General features: G+C 44.4%; 1 protein-coding gene across 2 annotated transcripts in view; it reads right to left on the bottom strand.

Moving 5' to 3' along the window:
* NQO2 (N-ribosyldihydronicotinamide:quinone dehydrogenase 2) overlaps nucleotides 1-13,907 on the bottom strand; it is a 49,479-nt gene extending 35,572 nt beyond the window's left edge. The window contains exon 1 of one of the 2 annotated variants that reach the window (XM_010597543.3): nucleotides 13,772-13,907. The gene's annotated coding sequence lies outside the window, so the exon portion shown is untranslated. The remainder of the gene's footprint in view (nucleotides 1-13,771) is intronic. The other variant, XM_010597544.3, reaches the window with a different exon arrangement.
* Between the last annotated feature and the right edge of the window lie 3,705 nt (nucleotides 13,908-17,612).

Raw genomic sequence — 17,612 nt, 5'->3', positions numbered from 1 at the left:
TTATAAATCCTGTCTCTATGATATTGATGAGATGGAATAGCGACAGTTATGTTCATGAGGCAGGACTCGATCTACGGGATTGGACTGTGTCTTGAGCCAATCTCTTTTGAGATATAAAAGAGAAGTAAGCAGAGAGACATGGGGACCTCCTACCACCATGAAAGCAGTACTGGCAGTAGAGCGCGTCTTTCGGACTTGGGGTCCCTGCGCTGAGAAGCTCCTTGACTGGGTACGATTGATGACAAGGGCCTTCCTCCAGAGCCAACAGAGAGAGAAAGCCTTCCCCTAGAGATGATGCCCAGAATTTGGCTTCTAGCCACCAGACTGTGAGCGAATAAATTTCTCCTACTTAAAGCCATCCAGTTGTGGTATTTCTGTTGTAGCAGCACTACGTAATTAAGACAGGGGGCTAATACACTAAACACTTGCCACTCATTTAAGTTGACTACTGACCGGCCATAAATGTCTGTCAGTTTGTCGTACTGTGGGGGCTTGCATGTTGCTATGATGCTGGAAGCTATGCCACCGGTATTCAGATATCAGCAGGGTCTCCCATGGAGGACAGGTTTCAGCTGAGCTTCCAGACTAAGACAGACTAGGAAGAAGGACCTGGCAGTCTACTTCAGAAAAGCATTAGCCAGTGAAAACATTATAATACCAGTGGAACACTGTCTGATAAAGTGCTGGAAGATGAGCCCCCCAGGTTGGAAGGCACTCAGAAGATGACTGGGGAAGAGCTGCCTCTTGAAAGCACAGTCGACCTTAATGACGTGAATGGAGTAAAGCTTTCGGGACCTTCATTCGCTGATGTGGCACAACTCAAAATGAGATGAAACACCTGTAAACATCCATTAATAATCGGAACGTGGGATGTATAAAGTATGAATCTAGGAAAATTGGAAATCATCAAAAATGAAATGGGAAGATGGCTGACTAGGTAGAAGCTACCTCGGATCCCTCTTGCAACAAAGACTCGGAAAAACAAGTGAATCGATCACGTACATGACAATCTATGAACCCTGACCATCAAACACAGATCTAAAGTGTTGATCTGAGTGACAGAGACAGAGAACAAACAACCACGGGAGAGCAGCGACTGTTTTCAGAGCCTGGAGCCAGTGTCCCAGGCAAGAAACCTTGGCGCCGCGCTTTGGACTGGGCGCAGGGGAGCTGAGCACGGCATCCTGAGAGGGCGTAAACATGGGATGCAGCCCTAGCCCCCAGAAGTGACCTTGGGGGAAGCCCAGCCAGTGCACGCAGACAGCGCAGCAACGCGGCTGACAGGAGGAGAAGTCACCGGGAGGTAGCAACTGGTTTTGGAGCCGGAAGTGCGGCGTCCCAGCCGGGGAACCTTGGCGCTGGGCTTTGGACTGGGTGCGGAGGAACTAACCACAGCTTCTGAGACAGCGCAAGCACGAGACGCGGGCCTGACCCTCAGGGGCAATCTCTACCCAGCCAGCGCACACAGTCAACACGCCCCTCGGGAATCTCAGATAAAACGATCATCCCAAGCTAGATAAGTAACTTTGTCTATATTCCGGGGTGCTACTCTCTCCTATTTATCTGAACCCTCCCCTCCCCTCCCCTTCCTAGGCGGCTTCATTAACATCGGAATTTCCTGAGCCAGAGAGTGAAGTGCGCTGCGTTTTTTCTTTCTTTTTTTTTGGTCTTTTCCTAACCCATTCTCCTGGCCTCAGAGAACCAGCTACAAAAAACCCAGGGACCAAAAACCCTTCCATAATTGGACCAAAAACACAGAGCCAGCTCCAGCCAAGCATATGTGACCCACAGTCTTGGGGTTTCATCCCTACAGGGAACAAGGTGGCTATTATAATGCAAAGTCAATTCTGATAGGGATCTAATTGTAATCGTTTTAGCGGATTACTGGAAAGAAAAGTTTCCCAGGTCTGATATCTCTGCGTATTCAACAGAGCCCTCAGTGACCCACAACAGGGAACTGGGGGCTGAAGCTCCCCCCAGACCACCTAGCCTCCTGCCTTAGGGGTCTAAGGAAGGTGACACCTACCAATCTGTAGAGGTACTTGCATTGGGGGCCTAAGGTTCAGCTGCAGAGCCCACCCACCAAAGTGCTTTAGGAATAGAGACACACCTACCTCACTGGCACTTGGGGGAAGCCTCTCAGCATCCTGACCCCCCGCTGCTACTAGAATCTGGTGCACACAACTATCACCACTACTTCTCTAGGTGGATAGGTGACAGTCTGCACCACACACTTGATGACCCAAATGCAGATTCGACTCAAGAATAGTGAATGGACTCTTAGGCTTATATATCTGGTAACAGCCCAGACCACCTGGTAATAGGACATAAGTGAGTCAAGGGCTACAACAATCAAGACAGCGCAATCTAGTAGCTCATCTATGTATATTGAAAGAAAACAAAACAAAATAAGACTCAGTGAGCAAATATAGAATAAATCACTACAATATCTTAGTGATGGCTCGGAGACAGCAGTCGATATCAAACCACATAAAGAAGCAGACCATGATTGCTTGTACAAATCCCCAAACTAAAGAATCAAAATCTTTCCCAAATGAAGATACAATCCTGGAATTGCTAGATGCAGAATGTAAAAAACTAATTTACAGAATGCTTCAAGACATCAGGGATGACCTCAGAAATGAAATAAGGCAATCTACAGAAAAAGCCAAGGAACACTCTGATAAAGCAGTTGAAGAACACAAAAAGATTATTCAAGAACATAGTGGAAAAATTAATAAGTTGCAAGAATCCATAGAGACAGCATTCAGAAATCCAAAAGATTAACAATAAAATGACAGAATTAGACAACTCAATAGGAAGTCAGAGGAGCAGACTCGAGCAATTGGAATGCAGGGTGGGAGATCTGGAGGACCAGGGAATTGACACCAATATAGCTGAAAAAAAATCAGATAAAAGAATTAAAAAAAATGAAGAAACCCTAAGAATCATGTGGCACTCTATCAAGAAGAATAACTAGCATGTGATTGGAGTCCCAGAACAGGGAGGGATAACAGAAAACAAAGAGAGAATAGTTGAAGATCTGTTGGCAGAAAACTTTCCTGACATCATGAAAGACGAAAGGATACCTATCCAAGATGCTCATCGAACCCCATTTAAGATTGATCCAAAAAGAAAATCACCAAGACATATTATCATCAAACTTGCCAAAACCAAAGATAAAGAGAAAATTTTAAAAGCAGCCAGGTATAAAAGAAAGGTCTCCTACAAAAGAGAATCAATAAGAATAAGTTTAGACTACTCAGCAAAAACCATGCAGTCAAGAAGGCAATGGGATGACATATATAGAGCACTGAGGGAGAAAAACTGCCAGCCAAGGATCATATATCCAGCAAAAATCTCTCTCAAATATGAAGGCGAAATTAAAACATTTACAGCTAAACACAAGCTTAGAGAATTTGCAAAAACCAAATCAAAGCTATAAGAAATACTAAAGGAAATTGGTCAGAAAACCAATAATACCAGATACCAGCACAAGACAAGGTCACAGACTAGAACATCCTGATATCAACTCAAATAGGGAAATCACAAGACAAATTAAGATTAATTTTAAAAAGAAAAAAACCACTTAAAACAGGGAAACATTGATGTCATGATGTAAAAGATCACAATAATCAAAAAGAGGGACTAAATACAGGAGGCATAGAACTGCCATATGGAGAGGGATACAAGGCAATATAGGACAATACAAGTTAGGTTTTTACTTAGAAAAATAGGGGTAAATATTAAGGTAACCACAAAGAGATATAACAACTCCATAACTCAAAATAAAAACCGAGAAAAACATAATGACTCAGCAAACATAAAGTCAAATACTATGAAAATGAGGAACACACAATTTACAAAGAAAAACGTCTCAGCACAAAAAAGTAAGTGGAAAAATGAAATTGTCAACAACACACATAAAAAAGCATCAAAATGACAGCACTAAACACATACTTATCTATAATTATGCTGAACGTAAATGGACTAAATGCACCAATAAAGAGACAGAGAGTCTCAGACAAAGAAACACGATCCGTCTATATGCTGCTTACAAGAGACACACCTTAGACTTAGAGACACAAAGAAACTAAAACTCAAAGGATGGAAAAAATATATCAAGCAAACAATAAGCAAAAAAGAGCAGGAGTAGCAATATTAATTTCTGACAAAATAGACTTTACAGTTCAATCCACCACAAAGGATAAAGAAGGACACTACATAATGATTAAATGGACAATTGACCAGGAAGATATAACCATATTAAATATTTATGCACCCAATGACAGGGCTGCAAGATACATAAAACAAACTTTAACAGAACTGAATAGTGAGATGGACACCTCCACAATTATACTAGGAGACTTCAACACACTACTTTTGGGGAAGGACAGGACATCCAGTAAGAAGCTCAATAGAGACATGGAAGACCTAATTGCTACAATCTACCAACTTGACCTCATTGACTTATACAGAACACTTCACCCAACTGCTGCAAAGTATACTTTTGTTTCTAGTGCACATGAAACATCATCTACAATAGACCACATATTAGGTCATAAAACAAACCTTTGCAGAGTCCAAAACATCGAAACATTACAAAGCATCTTCTCAGACCATAAGGCCATAAAAGTGGAAAACAATAACAGAAAAATTAGGGAAAAGAAATCAAATACTTGGAAACTGAACAATACCCTGCTCAAAAAAGACTGGGTTATAGAAGACATTAAGGAGGGAATAAAGAAATTCATAGAATGCAACAAGAATGAAAACACTTCCTATCAAAACCTCTGGGACACACCAAAAGCAGTGCTCAGAGGTCAATTTATATCGATAAATGCACACATACGTAAAGAAGAAAGAGCCAAAATCAGAGAATTGTCCCTACAATTTGAACAAAAAGAAAGTGAGCAACAAAAGAATCCATCAGGCACCAGAAGAAAACAAATAATAAAAATTAGAGCTGAACGAATTGAATTAGAGAACAGAAAAACAATTGAAAGAATTAACAAAGCCAAAAGCTGGTTCTTTGAAAAAATTGACAAAATTGATAAACCATTGGCCAGACTGACTAAAGAAATACAGGATAGGAAACAAATAACCCGAATAAGAAACGAGATGGGCCACATCACAACAGACCCAACTGAAATTAAAAGAATCATATCAGATTATTATGAAAAATTGTACTCTAACAAATCTGCAAACCTAGACGAAATGGAGGAATTCCTAGAAAAACACTACCTACCTAAACTAACACAATCAGAAGTAGAACAACTAAATAGACCCATAACAAAAAAAGAGATTGAAACGGCAATCAAAAAACTCCCAACAAAAAAAAAGCCCTGGCCCAGACGGCTTTACTGCAGAGTTCTACCAAACTTTCAGAGAGGAGTTAACACCACTACTACTAAAGGTATTTCAAAGCATAGAAAATGATGGAATACTACCTAACTCATTCTATGAAGCCACCATTTCCCTGATACCAAAACCAGGTAAAGACATCACAAAAAAGGAAAATTACAGACCTATATCCCTCATGAACACAGATGCAAAAATCCTCAACAAAATTCTAGCAAATGGAATTCAACAACGTATCAAAAAAATAATCCACCACGACTAAGTGGGATTTATACCAGGTATGCAAGGCTGGTTTAATATTAGAAAAACCATTAATGTAATCCACCATATAAATAAAACAAAAGACAAAAACCACATGATCTTATCAATTGATGCAGGAAAGGCATTTGACAAAGTCCAACACCCATTTATGATAAAAACTCTCAGGAAAATAGGAATTGAAGGAAAATTCCTCAACATAATAAAGGGCATCTATACAAAGCCAACGGCCAACATCACTCTAAATGGCGACAGCCTGAACGCATTTCCCTTGAGAACGGGAACCAGACAAGGATGCCCTTTATCACTGCTCTTATTCAACACTGTGCTAGAGGTCCTAGCCAGAGCAATTAGGCTAGACAAAGAAATAAATGGCATCCGGATTGGCAAGGAAGAAGTAAAATTATCTCTATTTGCAGATGACATGATCTTATACACAGAAAACCCTAAGGATCCTCCAGAAAACTACTGAAACTAATAGAAGAGTTTGGCAGAGTCTCAGGTTATAAGATAAACACACAAAAATCACTTGGATTCCTCTACACCAACAAAAAGAACATCGAAGAGGAAATCACCAAATCAATACCATTCACAGTAACCCCAAAGAAGATAAAATACTCAGGAATAAATCTTACCAAAGATGTAACAGACCTATACAAAGAAAACTACAAAGTACTAGTGCAAGAATTAAAAAGGACCTACTTAAATGGAAAAACATACCTTGCTCATGGATAGGAAGACTTAACATAGTAAAAATCTCTATTCTACCAAAAGCCATCTATACATACAATGCACTTCCGATCCAAATTCCAATGACATTTTTTAATGTGATGGAGAAACAAATCACCAACTTCATATGGAAGGGAAAGAAGCCTCGGATAAGCAAAGCATTACTGAAAAAGAAGAAGAAAGTGGGAGGCCTCACTCTACCTGATTTTAGAACCTATTGTACAGCCACAGTAGTCAAAACAGCCTGGTACTGCTACAACAACAGACACATAGACCAGTGGAACAGAATTGAGAACCCAGATATAAATCCATCCACATATGAGCAGCTGATATTTGACAAAGGCCCAGTGTCAGTTAATTGGGGAGAAGATAGCCTTTTTAACAAATGGTGCTGGCATAACTGGATATCCATTTGCAAAAAAATGAAACAGGACTCATACCTCACACCATGCACAAAAACTAACTCCAAGTGGATCAAAGACCTAAACATAAAGACTAAAACGATAAAGATCATGGAAGAAAAAATAGGGACAACCCTAGGAGCCCTAATGCAAGGCATAAACAGAAGACAAAACATTACCAAAAATGACGAAGAGAAACCAGATAACTGGGAGCTTCTAAAAATCAAACACCTATGCTCATCTAAAGACTTCGCCCAAAGAGTAAAAAGACCACCTACAGATTGGGAAAGAATTTTCAGCTATGACATCTCCGACCAGCGCCTGATCTCTAAACTCTATATGATTCTGTTAAAACTCAACCATAAAAAGACAAACAACCCAATCAAGAAGTGGGCAAAGGATATGAACATGCACTTCACTAAAGGAGATATTCAGGCAGCTCACAGATACATGAGAAAATGCTCTCGATCATTAGCCATTAGAGAAATACAAATTAAAACTACGATGAGATTCCATCTCACTCCAACAAGGCTGGCATTAATCCAAAAAATACAAAATAATAAATGTTGGAGAGGCTGCGGAGAGATCGGAACTCTTATACACTGCTGGTGGCAATGTAAAATGGTACAACCACTTTGGAAATCTATCTGGCATTTTCTTGCAAAGTTAGAAATAGAACTACCATACGACCCAGAAATCCCACTCCTCTGAATATACCCTAGAGAAATAAGAGCCTTTACACGAACAGATATATGCATACCCATGTTTATTGGAGCTCTGTTTACAATAGCAAAAAGCTGGAAGCAAACAAGGTGCCCATCAACGGATGAATGGTTAAATAAATTGTGGTATATTCACACAATGGAATACTACGCATCGATAAAGAACAGTGACGAATCTGTGAAACATTTCATAACATGGAGGAACCTGGAAGGCATTATACTGAGTGAAATTAGTCAGAGGCAAAAGGACAAATATTGTATAAGACCACTATTACAAGATCTTGAGAAATAGTATAAACTGAGAAGAACACATACTTTTGTGGTTACGAGGCGGGGAGGGAGGGAGGGTGGGAGAGGGTTATTTACTGATTAGTTAGTAGATAAGAACTACTTTAGGTGAAGGGAAGGAGAATACTCAATACATGGAAGGTCAGCTCAACTGGGCTGGACCAAAAGCAAAGAAGTTTCCGGGATAAACTGAATGCCTCAAAGGTCAGCAGAGCAAGGGCGGGGGGTTGGGGACTATGGCTTAAGGGGACATCTAAGTCAATTGGCAAAATAATTCTATTATGAAAACATTCTGCATCCCACTTTGAAATGTGACGTCTGGGATCTTAAATGGTAACAAGCGGCCATCTAAGATGCATCAATTAGTCTCAACCCACCTGGATCAAAGGAGAATGAAGAACACCAAGGTCACACGATGACTATGAGTCCAAGAGACAGAAAGGGCCACATGAACCAGAGACTTACATCATCCTGAGACCAGAAGAACTAGATGGTGCCCGGCCACAACCAATGACTGCCCTGACAGGGAGCACAACAGAGAACCCCCGAGGGAGCAGGAGATCAGTGGCATGCAGACCGCAGATTCTCATAAAAAGACCAGACTTAATGGTCTAACTGAGACTAGAGGAATCCCGGCGGTCATGGTCCCCAAACCTTCTGTTGGCCCAGGACAGGAACCATTCCCGAAGACAACTCATCAGACATGGAAGGGACTGGACAATGGGTTGGAGAGAGATGCTAATGAAGAGTGAGCTACTAGTATCAGGTGGACACTTGAGACTGTGTTGGCATCTCCTGTCTGGAGGGGAGATTGGAGGGTAGAGAGGGTTAGAAACTGGCAAAATTGTCACGAAAGGAGAGACTGGAAGGGCTGACTCATCGGGGGAGAGTAAGTGGGAGTAGGCAGTAAGGTGTATATAAGCTTATATGCGACAGACTGACTTGATTTGTAAACATTCACTTAAAGCTCAATAAAAATTATTAAAAGAAAAAAAAGAAATGGAACGCATAAACATCAATATCCTAGGCATTAGTGAGCTGAAATGGACTGGTATCAGCCATTTTGAATTGGACAATCATATAGTCTACTATGCTGGGAATGACAACTTGAAGAGGAATGGTGTTGCATTCATTGTCCAAAAGAATGTTTCAAGATGAATCATGAAGTACAACGCTGTCAGTGATAGGATAATATCCATACGCCTACAAGGAAGACCAGTTAATACGATTATTATTGAAATTTACGCACCAAACACTAGGGCCAAAGATGAAGAAGTAAAAGATTTTTATCAGCTGCTGCAGTCTGAAATTGATCGAACATGCAATCAAGATGCATTGATAATTACTGGTGATTAGAATGCGAAAGGTGGAAATAAAGAAGAAGGATCAGTAGCTGGAAAGTATGGCCTTGGTGACAGAAACAATGCCAGAGATCGAATGATAGAATTTTGCAAGAGCAATGACTTCTTCATTGCAAACACCTTCTTTCACCAACATAAACGGTGACTATACACATGGACCTCGCCAGATGGAACATACCGAAATCAAATTGACTACACTGGTGGAAAAAGACGATAGCAAAGCTCAATATCATCAGTCAGAAGAAGGCAAGGGGCCGACTGTGGAACAGACCATCAATTGCTCATAAGGAAATTCAATCTGAAACTGAAGAAAATCAGAGCAAGTCCATGACAGCCAAAATATGACCTTGAGTACATCCCACCTGAATTTAGAGACCATCTGAAGAACAGATTGACGCATTGAACACTAGTGACCGAAGATCAGATGAGTTGTGGAATGACATCAAGGACATCATCCGTAAAGAAAGCAAGAGGTCACTGAAAAGACAGGAAAGAAAGAAAAGACCAAGACAGATATCAGAGGAGACTGAAACTTGCTCTTGAGTGTCAAGCAGCTAAAGCAAAAGGAAGAATTGATGAACTAAAAGAACTGAACAGAAGATTTCAAAGGGCGTCTCAGGAAGAGAAAGTCAAGTATTATAATGACATGTGCAAAGAGCTGGAGATGGAAAACCAAAAGGGAAGAAGACGCTCGGCGTTTCTCAAGCTGAAAGAAGTGAAGAAAAAATTCAAGCCTCGAGTTGCAACAGTGAAGCATTCTATGGGGAAAGTATTAAACAATGAAGGGAACATCAAAAGAAGATGAAAGGAATACACAGAGTCACTATACCAAAAAGAATTAACTCGATGTTCAATCATTTCAAGAGACAGCATATGATCAGGAACCGATGGTACTGAAGGAAGAAGTCCAAGCTTCTCTGAAGGCATTGGCGAAAAACAAGGCTCCAGGAATTGATGGAATATCAATTTACACATTTCAACAAACAGATGCAGTGCTGGATGTGTTCACTCGTCTATGCTAAGAAATATGGAAGACAGCTTCCTGGCCAACTGACTGGAAGAGATCCATATTTATGCCTATTCCCAAGTAAGGTGATCCAACCGAATGTGGAAATTATAGAACAATATCATTATTATCACACACAAGGAAAATTTCGCTGAAGATCATTCAAAAACGGCTGCAGCAGTATATCGACAGGCAGCTGCCAGAAATTCAGGCTGGTTTCAGAAGAGGACGTGGAACCAGGGATATCATTGCTGATGTCAGATGGATCCTGGCTGAAAGCAGAGAATACCAGAAGGATGTTTACCTGTGTTGTATTGACTATGCAAAGGCATTGAACTGTGTGGATCATAACAAATTACGGATAACGTTGCGAAGAATGGGAATTCCAGAACACTTAATTGTGCTCATGAGGAACCCTTACATAGATCGAGAGGCAGTTGTTCAGACAGAACGAGGGGATACCGATTGGCTTAAAGTCAGGAAAGGTGTGTGTCAGGGTTGTATTCTTTCACCATACCTATTCAATCTGTATGCTGAGCAAATAATCTGAGAAGCTGGACTATATGAAGAAGAACGAGGCATCAGGATTGGAGGAAGCTTCATTAACAACCTGCGTTATGCAGATGACACAACCTTGCTTGCTGAAAGTGAGGAGGACTTGAAGCACTTACTAATGAAGATCAAAGACCACAGCCTTCAGTACGGATTGCACCTCAACATAAAGAAAACAAAAATCCTCACAACTGGACCAATGAGCAATATCATGATAAACGGAGAAAACACTGAAGTTGTCACGGATTTCATTTTACTTGGATCCACAATCAACAGCCATGGAAGCAGCAGTCAAGAAATCAAAAGATGCATTGCATTGGGTACATCTGCTGCAAAGGACCTCTGTGAAGTGCTGAAGAGCAAAGATGTCATATTGAAGACTAAGGTGCGCCTGACCCAAGCCATGGTGTTTCCAATTGCATTATATGCATGTGAAAGCTGGACAATGAATAAGGAAGACCAAAGAAGAATTAATGTCTTTGAATTGTGGTATTGGTGAAGAATATTGAATATACCATGGACTGCCAAAAGAATGAACAAATCTGTCTTAGAAGAAGTACAACCAGAATGCTCCTTGGAAGCAAGGATGGTGAGACTGCGTCTTACCTACTTTGGACATGTTGTCAGGAGGGATCAGTCCCTGGAGAAGGACATCATGCTTGGCAGCATAGAGGGTCAGCAGAAAAGAGGAAGACCCTCAACGAGGTGGATTGACACAGTGGCTGCAACAATGAGCTCAAGCATAACAATGATTGTGAGGATGGCTCAGGACTGGGCAGTGTTTTGTTCTATTGTGCATAGGACTGCTATGAGTCGGAACCGACTCGACGGCACCTAACAACAACAGTGACTGAGAAGTTAGGGATTGGATCATAGTCTCTGCCAACCCACCTCTTGGCTACCCAACATAAACAGAACCCTGATTCATTCAGGGTGTCAATGTGCCCAGCTTCCCTTGAGATAGGGGAGTCAATGAGGAGTAAGCAGAAGTCATTCACCAGGGCTCAGCTGCGAGTACCGTTCTGGCCCCTGCCACTCTCCTTTTTCCGTGGAGTGTGGAACAGTGACCCGGGCCCAGCCAGACATCTTGTTGTCCTAGGATAGAGGCTATGGTCTAAGGATGGTGGGCACCTGGATTCCTGATGGCTTCTGAGAGCTGTGAGATGATTCTGGATTGCCAGCCTCCAGATTTCTTTTACATGAGATCAAGCCCCTCATTTTATTTCACCTGGTGGAGTTGACTCTATTACTAGTAGTGAGAGAAACTCAATTCCTAATTACTGATTGGCAGCTTTCTGCTAGTACTGCACCAGGTGCACAGGACAGAAGTGACTGTAACAGAGAAGAAGGAAGCGCCATACTCTTGGGGGAGCGTGGTTGTAACAATAAACAAGCAGGCAATGAAAGCCACCACAGAATCTTGGAAGGTGGTGAGCAATATCAAGAAAACAGTGCGTGGGTGGATAAAACCACAGGGCTATGACTGCTATGGTAGTAGGCTTGCCCCAGGTGTCTCTGAGCAGGGAAGTGAATGACCATACGGAGCTGGCCAAAGACCTGGGGGCACAGAGGCCCAGGCAGTGGGAGGGCCCTCAGGTGGGAGCTGGCCTGGGGAGGTCAAGAAACAGCAAGTGCATGGCCGGACTGTGATTTTTTTAAAAAAAGGAATTTGGTGGTGGGAGATGCAGTCAGGGAGGAGCTGGGGTCCACTAAGCTGGGCTCGCAGGTCAGGGGCAGGGGATTCATCCTAGCCTCCCAGAAAGCCATCGGGGCATCTTCAGGAGGAGTGGCATGGTCCGTTTATCTTTAAAAGAGCACTGGTGTCAGGGCAGACTGGGGAGCACCTCATCCTGTGGCCTAAAGTGAGGGCCCAAGACCATCTTAGTTTGGACCAGATGCTTTCAGTGCATACGCCTCAGGCACGGCGTGCATTCTTTAGCCTCCCCACGCCCCCAGCCCCCACGGTCCCTCGAGCCCAGCTTACATGTCCACATCACCAGCCTGACCGCACGAGGCATTCCAGTTGGGGAGTACCCATCTAGGTCAAGTCCTCTAGCTGCACAGAGTAAGAAACTGAGATCCAGGACGTGAGACACCCAAAATATCAGAAAAGACTCAAGCCCAGGTGTCCTGACTCCCTTAGCGCCATTCTCCAAGGCTGACAGTTTTCCTCCTTTGCTAGAAACAAGGCACTTAGACACTGTTATAGGAGAAAAAAACCGCATAGTTATTAAGCTACATCTACCACCTCAAATCTGCTGATATTTCTGATGCATAGCTAGTTCATCCTTTCAGCCTCCAGCGCTGAGGCCCCCTCCCAGGGGACGCCCTGCTCATTGCTCTAAGGGCAGGATAGCTCCCCGGGATGCACTGCTGTTTGCAAGCCCGCGGGCCCTTTCCCTTCCTGTTCCTGGACACGCAGGGGATTTCCATCTTTTAAACACTATAAATTGCACTTCTGGAAGCATATGGAAACCCGGTGGCGCAGAGGTTAAGAGCCACGGCTGCTCACCAAAAGGTCGGTAGTCCGAATCCACCAGGCTCTCCCTGGAAACCCTATGGGGCAGCTCTACTCTGTCCTTTGGGGTGGTTATAAGTCAGAATCGACTCGACGGAAACGGGTGTATGTGGAAGCACAAATTATTAAATACGTTTTCTCTTTCTTGGATTTCTTTAGCTGAAATATCAATATTTAATATCAGAGAGATTAAAGGTTAGAGGTGGTATTTTTTAGGTTTTGTTACAGATTGCCACAAAACCTTGAGGAAGACTGGTCTGAACCACGGCGGCCTGTTCTACGTGTAGGAAGGACGTAGTCCCTGGGGGTCCGCCCAGGTCTGACAGGGACACCCCATTCCCAAGGAGATCTCGGGCAACCCATGTCGCGGCGCTGCCCCGTCTCCTCATTGGTGACGTGCGGACACTACAGCCCCGACTTCCCAGGGTCGGGGCAGATGATGGGCAGAGAGCCAAGAACCGGAATGTTCCAAATGGTCCACGTCCCGTGCCGCACGCACCACAGGGACCGTGCGTTCAGTCCCCGCGCCCAGCCCCGTCCCCTCCAACCTCCCCCCGGATGCGGGGAGAACTCACCCTACGGAAGCGAACCCGCCGGCCGGGAAGTGAAAATGGGAGCCGCAAGGGGTCAATACACAGCCTGGACGCACGCTGGCGGGAGCGCCCTAGGCTGCGCGTTCCTGGGGTGGTGCTGCGCAACCCGCCGCCCCGCGCCCTCGCCCTCGCCCCCGCCCCGCGCCCTCGCCCCCGCCCCGCGCCCTCGCCCCGCCCCGCGCCCTCGCCCCGCCCCGCGCCCTCGCCCCGCCCCGCCCCACGCCCCGCGCCCCGCCCCGCCCCGCCCCGCGCCCTCGGCCGGCTCCGCGCCCTCGACCCGCCCCGCGGCTACAGCCTTGAACGCTGCCCTCCGTCCCTGGCGCCGGGAGCTTTGAACCCTGCCCACCCCGCCCCCAAGCAGAATGTAAGTGTATGGAAACCACTCAGCAATAAAATGGGACGCACAACCTGCATGAATCTCCAGAGAATTATAAGTGGAAAAAAGACACAGGTTATGTACTTGTGTGAGCCCATTGACACAACAAGCTCGAAACGACCAGAGAGAGTATATACAGTTAAAGGCTTAGTCCTTGCCTGGGGTGAGGGAGAGAGGTGAGCACCCCTGTAAAAGGGCAACAACAGGGATCCTTGCAGTGATGGAGCCCTTCTCTGCTTGACTGTGACAACGTCAGTACCCAGGCTATGATATTCTATTGTACTTTTGCAAGTTATCATTGGGGAAAATGGGTGAAGGGTGCACGGAATCTCTATATATTGTTTCCTAGAACTGCATAAAAAATATGAACCTACAATTACTCAAAATAAAAAGGCTTAATTACCAAGAAGAAGGGGAAGGAAAAGAAGAGGGAGGAAGAATAGGACAAGCAGGAAGTGGTTCAAGGTGTAAGCACAGGCTTAAACTATCCCCACTCCTGAAAGGTAACCACAGGGTTAAATTATCCCCCCAGCTCCCCCCATCACAGCCAGGCTCTCTGAGTTCCTGAGAAGGCATTTCCGTGTTACAGCCCGAGGTCGCCTTACTGCTTCTTTGCTCAAGGCTGCTTCACTACTCAACAACTGCCCCCGCCCCCTCCATTCTGACAGGAGCAATAAGCTGCAAAGCTGTGCTTAGATAAACTTCACTCGTCATACATGCACCCCCACTACACCCCATGGATGTTAATTAGCTCCCGAAATTGCCCGCTTATTCCCAGAAACTTTGTGAATTAAGCATAAATTCCCTATCCTAAACCCTGTAACTGACCTAGAATCCCCAGCTTTGGTGAGCTTGATTTGAATCTTAGTCTCCAAGCTCCTTGCTTGACCGGTGTGCAATAAGGTCCACTTTCTCTTTCTCAAAGGTCTGGGCCTCTCAATTGACTCAATGGGCCGCACTGGGCAGAATCCACCCTCATTGGATTACAAAGGCCAAGGACATCCCTTGAATTCTTGGAAAAGCCCCAGGTTGCAAAGGCATTTGGGGTAATTGTCTCTTTTCCAGCACCCTCTGGCCTGTGCCACGTCTTCTGGAAGCCCACTTGCCCTTGTGGCTTCCCCAAGACCCCTCCTCAAACTGGATGCCTGATGTCTGGTGCTCTACGATGGCCCGATTTCAGCAACAGAACAGAAGGAAGATGTTCTCTGTGTCCATCGATGGTGGTGCTGATGAAGTTTGTAGCCCCTATTGGTTGCTGGAGCTCTCCCTCTTAGACTATATGTTACACGTGTGACCTCTCCCTGTCTCAGGGCGCAGTGTCCACATGTCTGTCTGTCTGCTGTTGCTGTTTTCAGAGGTGGGAATGTGGCCTCGCCGGGAGCTGTCCGCAAACCCTGTGCTCCCAGGCTGGGAATGGGCCACCTTGTCTTCTCAACCCAGGAGGTCCTGGGACGGTGGGAAAGGTGCTGAGGGCACTTCTGCCAGAACTAGAATGTCTCCACAGAGATCAAATCCTTGGCTCCTTTCTGGCCAGAATCACTTAAGGGGAGTCCTTGAACCATCTTTGTGTTACAGAAAGTGAGTGAATCATCCTAAGAAAGGTAGGTGCAGGCCCTCTGGAATCACTGAACCTCACAAGGTGGGCAGGAAGCCCCCCTGACCAGGACAAGGGGTGTTCAGATCTCGTGTGAAAATCGGCCAGGCCTCTGGGTGGTGTGCGTGCCCTGGAGAGGGCCGGGAAACTGTGGAGTGGCAAGTGCTGGGACCAGCCCTGGAGCCATCCTAGTCAGAGGCATTGGTACAGAGATGCCTTGTCATCCATCCCAAGGCAGGGAAGGAGCTGCTGCAGTCCCTGTTGCCTCTGAGGCCTGGCATCTGCACTCAGGCCAAGCATGACCATGGTGAGCAGCATCACCATGTGGTGGCAAGCAGGAAGTACAGGTGTGGACAGAGGGGACCCTGGACTGCCTGCATTCCGTCTTGCCTTTTGCACTGTGTCAGCCCTGTGTCATTATAACCCTGGTTATAATGGACAAAATACAGTAGATGCATGCCTGACATACCATAATGTGTTATATATAAATACATATCATTCCGTTTTTGTTTTTTTTTGTGGGTGGAAAGCTATTAAATACACTGGAAAAGAACAAGGGTTTCTCAATAAGAATAAAGCAGGAGGCATAACGTGGTATGTTCAAATTTCCTCATGAATCAACCCCACGTGTGAAATGAGAAAGGAAATGGCTCTCTAGAGGAGCAAAACCAGTGAAGTGTTCGTATAAATATATAGAAAGAGATTTTCTTCAAGGAAATGGCTCACACAACTCTAGAGGCTAGCAAGTCCCAAATCTTTGGGTCAGGGAGCCGGCTGGAGGTTTCTCCTGGCTCATACGGTTGCAGGAGCTGACGAACCCAAAATCTGCAGATTAGGCAGCAAGCTGCTGGTTCACAGGGCTGCAGTAGCTTGTGAATCTCAAAATCTGAAGGTCAGATAGGAGGTGCTGGCTCACATTCCTGGAACTCTTGATCAGAGGATGATGAGTAGGATGCAGAGTCCAGAGAGAGCAAGCTTTGCTGGAATATGCATATGTTTTGGATGTAGGCCACACCCACAAGGAGCCCCCCCATCCAACTGATTGACTGCTCACATCAGATCACAAAGTAGAGGGTATTTATATAATATTTTCCAAACCACTGAGAATCATGGCCTAGCTTTAACCATCACAGGAAGCCTTATGGCAAACTCAGACTAAATTACCTCTAGATGTGTCTATAACCCATGCAACCTCATGGGGAACTTAACATTTTTGAGCATAAAACATGTATCCTAACTACACTCAGGTCATTAATACACAATGGTAACAGCATGCATGGTGGACTAAATAACATTAACCCATGAGACAGAAGAGAGTTTTAGGAGAGATAGTTGCCAGTCTAGGCAATTATGGAACAAGTTAAATTTGTCTTAATTAGGCAGGGCATTCAGAAGGGAAATATTTTTTAGCTAAATTGACCAATTAGGGGGAGTTTTCTTCCAGGAGGAAGACAAAGAATGGGTATCAGTCTAGAAAGATGAGACTTTAGTAAAGTGGATCCGATGGAATCAAAAAACAGTATTGGATAATGCCAGGGCACAGCACTGAGAAGGTGCTTGTATCTTGAACCAGTAGGGCCTCTTGACTTTTTTGTTTTTTAAATTTCTTTATTTTGGTGAAAGTATGCACAGCCAAAGATACACTGTTTCAACAATTTCTACATGTGCAGTTCAGTGACACAACATTCTTTTAAGTTGTGCTAACATTCTCGCTATCTTTTTCCAAATTATTCCCCCACCATTATCTTAAACTTACTGCTCCCTAAGCTTCCCATCCAACCTTTCAAGTTGCCATTGCCAGTTTGATCTCATACAGATAATTCTTTAAAAGAGCATAATGTTCAAAGGTGTGC

Source organism: Loxodonta africana, chromosome 1 (assembly GCF_030014295.1).
Source record: "Loxodonta africana isolate mLoxAfr1 chromosome 1, mLoxAfr1.hap2, whole genome shotgun sequence".
NCBI lineage: Eukaryota > Metazoa > Chordata > Mammalia > Proboscidea > Elephantidae > Loxodonta > Loxodonta africana.
The sequence above is the reverse complement of the archived record's forward strand: the minus strand, read 5'-3'. Positions and strand labels throughout refer to the sequence as shown.